The 7399-nt window shown below is 46.2% G+C and overlaps 1 pseudogene; it reads left to right on the top strand.

Moving 5' to 3' along the window:
• The first annotated feature begins 5590 nt into the window (after positions 1-5590).
• On the top strand, positions 5591-6681 carry LOC135558248 (uncharacterized; annotated as a pseudogene).
• Positions 6682-7399: the final 718 nt, after the last annotated feature.

The following is a 7399-nucleotide window of genomic DNA, read 5'->3' as shown; positions in this document are numbered from 1 at the left end:
TGTCAGCCTGTTATCAACCCTTAGTAAACTTTTGGAAAAAATTGTGATTGACCAGATACAATGCTATTTTTACAGTAAACACATTTACAGACTTTTAGCACACTTACAGGGAAGGAAATTCAACAAGCACAGCACTTACAAAAATGACTGATGATTGGCTGAGAGAAATTGATGTAAAAAAAGATTGTGGGGGGTGTTTTGTTAGACTTCAGTGCAGCTTTTGACATTATCTATCATAGTCTGCTGCTGGAAAAACATATGTGTCATGGCTTTACACCCCCTACTATGTTGTGGATAAAGAGTCTGTCTAACAGAACACAGGGGGTGTTCTTTAATAGAAGCCTCTCAACATAATCCAGGTAGAATCAGGAATTCCCCAGGGCAGCTGTCTAGGCCCCTTTTTTTCTTCAATCACTACTAACGACATGCCACTGGTTTGGTCAGCTACTACAATGACTGAAATGACTGCAACACTTAACAAAGAGCTGCAGGCTGCAGTTCATCTCTGAATGGGTGGGAAGGAATATGTTAGTCCTGAATAGTTCAAACTAAAAACATTGTATTTGCGACAAATCATTCACTAAAACCTAAACCTCAACTAAATCTTGTAATAAATAATGTTGAAAGTAACCTTGCTTGGTAAGTAACCCTGCTTGGAGTAACCCTGGATTGTAAACTGTCATGGCCAAAACATATTGATACAACAGTAGCTAAGATGAGGAGAAGTCTGTCCATAATAAAGCGCTGCTCTACCTTCTTAACAGCACTATCAACAAGGCAGGTCCTACGGGCTCTAGTTTTGTTGCACCTGGACTACTGTTCTGTTGTGTGGTTAGGTGCCACAAAGAGGGACTTAGGAAAATTGCAATTGGCTCAGAACAGGGAAACATGGCTGGCCCTTGGATGTACACAGAGAAAAATAAGAATAATATGCATGTCAATCTCTCCTGGCTCAAAGTAGAGGAGAGATTGACTTCATCACTACTTGTATTTGTGAGAGGTATTGACATGTTGAATGCACCGAGCTGTCTGGTAAAAGACTAGTACACAGCTCAGACACCCATGCATACCCCACAAGACATGCCACAAGAGGTCTCTTCATGGTCCCCAGGTCCAGAACAGACTATGGGAGGTGCACATTACTACATAGAGCCTTGACTACATGGAACTCTATTCCACATCAGGTAACTGATTCAAGCAATAGAATCAGATTTAAAAAAACAGATAAAAAATACACCTTGTGGAACAGCGGGGACTGTGAAGGAACACAAAGATAGGTACAGACACATGCATACACACACATGATAACATACTCACTATACACACATGTACACATAGATTTTTTGTTGTAGATATATGGTAGTGGAGTATGGGCCTGAAGGCATCTGCAATAACTGTCAACTTGCGGTGCCCCATTCCAGATGTATAAATGTGAAGCATCCGCTTGGCGTAATGAGGAGAAGCGCAGTGGACAGAATTGGGAGAAGATGGAACGATTTTTTCTGATATTCTGCAAATGTTTTTAACGATGAAACGTTTGATCTCAATACAATTTCCTGTTCCCAAAACGAGAACATGTTACGAACAGAGTGGACTAAGTTGCGTAGACTTTACCCTTTGCCAAAGTCTTAAAAAATGGTGTTGTTTAGGAATATTCCTCCAGAAAGAGCTGTTTCCATCGCCGCACAGGTAAACTGCATCTTAGCCCTCCCCTATGGGAAGGGCTTCGATGGCAGTTTTGCCAACGCCAGCTTCCTGAGGGAGTTCTGGGGGAAACTCCAGAATGCCCTGAACACCCAGGGGTCCCTGACAATGATGTTTGAGTTGACCAAGCTGACGGATAATAGCATTAAAACTGTTGCTATCCATATGTACAATGAAACCGTATAGCTGGAGGATGTTGCAGTATGGCTGGGCAGGTACTGCAATGTGAGGGGGACCCTGGTCCAGTTGAAGGATCCCAGAGGGAGGATCCTGGGGGCTATGCTGGGTTGAAAGTCATCCCATCCACCATAGTCCTCAGAGAGAACAGGGGCCATGTTTACTACCAGGACCAACCCAAGCTGTGCTGTAAGTGTGGTGAATATGGTGTGGTGAACAGGCGCCTGTGAAAAGGTGGTCTGCATAAAGTGCCGGGAGGAGGGCCACCGCTACGAAGAGTGCACGAACGGAAGGTCGTGCAACCTCTGTGGCGAGCGGTCCCACCTCATCCGCGGCTGCCCCTCCTCCTGGGCCAATAAGGGCAGGGCTGGCAGGAGGGAAATGGTGGTCGCGGACTGGGCTTCCGAGTGCCAGATGGAAGGAACGGCAGTTGCCGAGGTGGTGGAGGAGGTGGTTGTGGAGCCGGTGGTAGCGGAGGTGGAGGCTGTAGTGGAGGGTGCGGAAGTGGAGGGTGCCCAATCCCTCTGCCCCAGACTGATGTGACTCCTGAAGGAAAAAGTGCAGAGAAAGACGGCTCCGGAGAGGTTTTGAGTGAGAGCTCCCCAAGTGGGTCAGACAGCACGGGAACGGATAGCACCATGAAGACGGTGTCAGGAAATACGGGAGAAGGGGGGGGATTCTGGAGGAAAACCTTCCCCCACAAAAAAGAAATGCTGAGGAGCTCTCTAACCCCAAACAGGGTGAAGAGAAAAGGGGCAAAGTGGGATGGGAGAGCTCCCAGGGGGAGGAAGAACCTAGAACCTAACCCTCCAACTCCAACCAAATCTCCTTTTTAAGTCACGTTTTAACTTTCTCTCCCTGCCCAACCCCCTTTACCCTAGAGGGAGAGCGAGAAAGTACCTGAAAAGTAACCCATTTAAATTGTTTTTAAAATGCCTTCTTTTTTAGCACTGTTTTTACTCACCCCTTTTATGGCTTTTAACATCACCACAATAAATGTCAGGTGCGTAAAAACGGAAGTAAGAGCACAGTCGGTTTTATGCTGTCTACCCTTTTTATCCTCTTATAGTAAATTGCAGGATAAGTGGCAGCACGGGCCCTCCATTTGGAGTGGTTCCAATTTTAACAAGAATGACCGTGTTGCCATTTTAATCAAGACCCCCACAGGTAGTGGTGAGGCGGAGCACAGCAGTGGTAGGGGGGCATGCTCTTTCAGCCAATTGAACTTTTAAGCGAGGGATTTTAATGTGCTAAATGTGTATGGTTTTAACGACAAACATGACCGGTAGAAGAAGATCCGCAGTCCCACATGCTAGGTAGGGATCCTCTAGTGGTGTGTGGGGATTTTAATTGTGTTTTAAGTAGAACAGACAGGAGAGGGGTGGGAAAAGATTTAAGGTAGATAGGTTGTGTTTTATTGCAAGGGCTGTGCAGGGATTTTAAACTAACTGACTGTTTTAAAACCATGCATCCAAGAGAAGAGGGCTTCACCTGGACCAGTGGTGACGGCACCAGAACCACTTGCATTGACTATCTGTTTACCCGGGACTGTTCCCCAACTGATGCTAGAATAACCCCTGCTTTCTTCCTTGTTCACTAACTTCACGTGTGACTGTAGGAAGAGGGCCCTGGAAACTGAACTGCTCCCTTCTAGAAGATGATAGAGTAGTTAGTCAGTACAGGGAGCCATTCAGCCAGTGGCAGACGCTACAGGACTTTTTTGACACACGAGCACGGGGGTGGGAAATGGTGAAGGGAAGGACGAGGACCTTCTTCAGAGAGATAGGAAAGACAAAAAGTAAAGAATAAGATAGACGCATGGTGGGACTGCAGAGGCGACTGGAAAGGTATTTTAATCTAGGTCAACAGGGCTTTGATTTTAACCATGAAATTAAAGAAGTAAAAAAGGAAATGGCATTTTTTAGCAGAACAGAAAAGTAAGGTGGTTATTTTAAGAAGTAAGGAAAGGGAATTAGAAGAGGGGGAGAAGTGCACAAGGCACTTTTTAAAGAAAATAGTTAGTAAAGGTAGAACAAATGACAGATTAAAAAAAATAAAGATGGGGTTTTAAAAACAGATACAGAAGGAATAAAGGAAGTAGTGGAGGATTTTTATGGGGAACTGTTTGGAGTAAAGGATGTGTGTGAGGAAACCATGGGGGACGTTTTAACATACAGTCGTGGCCAAAAGTTTTGAGAATGACACAAATATTAATTTACACAAAAGTTTGCTGCTTCTGTGTCTTTTGATATTTTGTCAAAATGTTACTATGGAATGCTGAAGTACAATTACAAGCATGTCAAAGGCTTTTATTGACAATTACATGAAGTTGATGCAAAAAGTCAATATTTGCAATGTTGAGCCTTCTTTTTCAAGACCTCTGCAATCTGCCCTGGCATGCTGTCAGTTAACTTCTGGGCCACATAATGACTGATGGCAGCCCATTCCTACATAATCAATGCTTGGAGTTTGTCAGAATTTGTGGGTTTTTGTTTGTCCACGCGCCTCTTGAGGATTGACCACAAATTCTCAATGGGATTAAAGTCTGGGGAGTTTCCTGGCCTTGGACCCAAAATATCGATGTTTCGTTCCCCGAGCCACTTAGTTATCACTTTTGCCTTATGGCAAGGTGCTCCATCATGCTGGAAAAGGCATTGTTCATCACCAAACTTCCTGGATGGTTGGGAGAAGTTGCTCTCGGAGGATGTGTTGCTACCATTCTTTATTCATGGCTGTGTTCTTAGGCAAAATTGTGAGTGAGCCCACTCCCTTGGCTGAGAAGCAACCCCACACATGAATAATCTCAGGATGCTTTACACAGGACTGATGGTAGCGCTCACCTTGTCTTCTCCTGACAAGCTTTTTTCCAGATGCCCCAAACAATTGGAAAGGGGATTCATCAGAGAAAATGACTTTACCCCAGTCCTCAGCAGTCCAATCCCTGTACTTTTGCAAAATATCAGTCTGTCCCTGATGTTTTTCCTGGAGAGAAGTGTCTTCTTTGCTGCCGTTCTTGACACCAGGCCATCCTCCAAAAGTCTTTGCCTCACTGTGCGTGCAGATGCACTCCCACCTGCCTGCTGCCATTCCTGAGCAAGCTCTGTACTGGTGGTGCCCCGATCCCACAGCTGAATCAACTTTAGGAGGAGACGGTCCTGGCACTTGCTGAACTTTCTTGGGCGCCCTGAAGCCTTCTTCACAACAATTGAACCGCTCTCCTTGAAGTTCTTGATGATCCGATAAATGGTTGATTTAGGTGCAATCTTACTGGCAGCAATATCCTTGCCTGTGAAGCCTTTTTTGTCCAAAGCAATGATGACGGCACGTGTTTCCTTGCAGGTAACTGTGGTTGACAGAGGAACAACAATGATTCCAAGCACCACCCTCCTTTTGAAGCATGTCTGTATTTCGAACTCAATCAGCATGACAGACGGATCTCCAGCCTTGTCCTCGCCAACACTCACACCTGTGTTAATGAGAGAATCACTGACATGATGTCAGCTTGTCCTTTTGTGGCAGGGCTAAAATGCAGTGGAAATGTTTTTTGGGGTATTCAGATCATTTGCATGTTAAAGAGAGACTTTGCAATTAATTGCAATTCATCTTTTGACTCTAAATAACATTCTGGAGTATATGCAAATTGCCATCATACAAACTGAGGCAGCAGACTTTGTGAAAATTAATATTTGTGTCATTTTCAAAACTTTTTTGCTTCCCCCCACGAAGAACTCTTTTAGCTCTGGAACGGATGCTGTTCTACCTCCTGTGGGGAAGAAAGTGGGAGAGGCTGAGGAGGGAGGTGGTCAAGAGGCCCAAGTCCAAGGGGGGAGCCTTGCCTTGCCTTGCCTTGCCTTGCCTTGCCTTGCCTTGCCTTGCCTTGCCTTGCCTTGCCTTGCCTTGCCTTGCCTTGCCTTGCCTTGCCTTGCCTTGCCTTGCCTTGCCTTGCCTTGCCTTGCCTTGCCTTGCCTTGCCTTGTTCCTGGGCAGCTGCTACACAGCGTTACATCTCACTCTTGCCACCTCCCCGGTCAAGACACAGGCCCTCGCACGGTTCTGGCTGGGATCTTACCTCAGAACCCTGAGGCTGATCCTAGTCGACCTGTGAGCCCCAGTTTTTTTCCTGCCCCACACACACTTAGTCCAGCTCCAGAGGTTTTTAAGACATTTTAAACTGGAAAAAGAAGCAGTCACGGTTTTAACTTAACACCGCTCTCTTCTCTCTCTTGTGCAGGAGCGGGAACCAGTGTGTCCAGTGCGCGGGCTTGCTATAGGCGAGCCCATAACGGATTGGCGTTACGTGGCCCATCCTGCTCTCCTGAATTGGCACAGGGACCTGTCCTGGATGGGTGCATACGAGATCCTCCCGATCAGGGCCGTTAAGCACTCCCGGGGCATGGCGAGGATATCCGCATGCCCCCGACCAGGCTGTTGCCAAGAGGAGTCGGTGATGCACTTGCTCTGGGAGTGCAGAGCCGCCAGGGACTTGTGGAAGGAAGCAAGCCACCTGATCTCCCCATGTCTGCCTGCAGGGAAGGACCTAACAACCCAGCTCGTGCTGTATAGGGTGAGCCGAAGGCCTATTCCACCGAAGGCTTTCACCAAGCTCTGGCCCACCCTCACGTGGCTGAAGGATGCATTGTGGTCCTCCCGCAACCGGCTGGTAGTGAAACGAGTAGAGACCACCCCCCAGGCAGTGGCCATGGTAGCCACAGAAGCCCTGGGGTGGTACAGAAGAAAGGGGGCCTCGACCCCATCCGAAGGGTCCCCCACAACACACAAGGTCCCGGTGGCCACAGCCTGACAGCGCTGCGGCGCCTAGGGCGATGCGCCTAGGGGCGGGATCTCCTCTTAGCCCCGAAGGACAGGGTGGTGATTGATTCGGAAGAGCAGGAGGAGGCGAGTTTAAGGACTCACCCCGCTCCTGTACAAATGATCGAAGACAGCTTTTAACAAAGTGACTTTTAAACATGTTTTCCATGTCTTAAAAATGTTTTACTTTTGTTAATTCATTTGTACACGTTTGAAGTGGCTTTTACAGAATTGGAGGTGTTACATAGAAAAGTGCTTGTATTTATGGTTGTTTAATTGGTTTTAACAACATGTACTTTTTACACAAGAATATATATGAGCTGTTTTAAAGGAAATGTGATAATAAAACTTATCTGAAAGAAAAAAGAAAAAGAAAAAAACAACTCTCTTTACTGCTTCGGCATATAACACTTTCTGTACTACTCTGACTCTGACAACCTCAATCTGCCCTTTTCTCACCGGTCACCTCCGATCTCCAGCTCCACAGGCACCCCCACAACTAACACACATAACTTTCCACATAACTTTGACTAATAGTAGTAAAAGTGTGTGGGGAGAGTAGCTAAAACCAACTTCATACAATTGCTAGGTGGATAGTAGAATTGCAGAGATTATATATTTATACATGGGCAAGAAAAAGTATGTGAACCCTTTGGAACTACCTGGATTTCTGCATAAATTGGTCATACAATTTGATCTGATCGTCATCT

Source organism: Oncorhynchus masou, chromosome 17 (assembly GCF_036934945.1).
Source record: "Oncorhynchus masou masou isolate Uvic2021 chromosome 17, UVic_Omas_1.1, whole genome shotgun sequence".
Classification (NCBI taxonomy): Eukaryota; Metazoa; Chordata; class Actinopteri; order Salmoniformes; family Salmonidae; genus Oncorhynchus; species Oncorhynchus masou.
The sequence above is the reverse complement of the archived record's forward strand: the minus strand, read 5'-3'. Positions and strand labels throughout refer to the sequence as shown.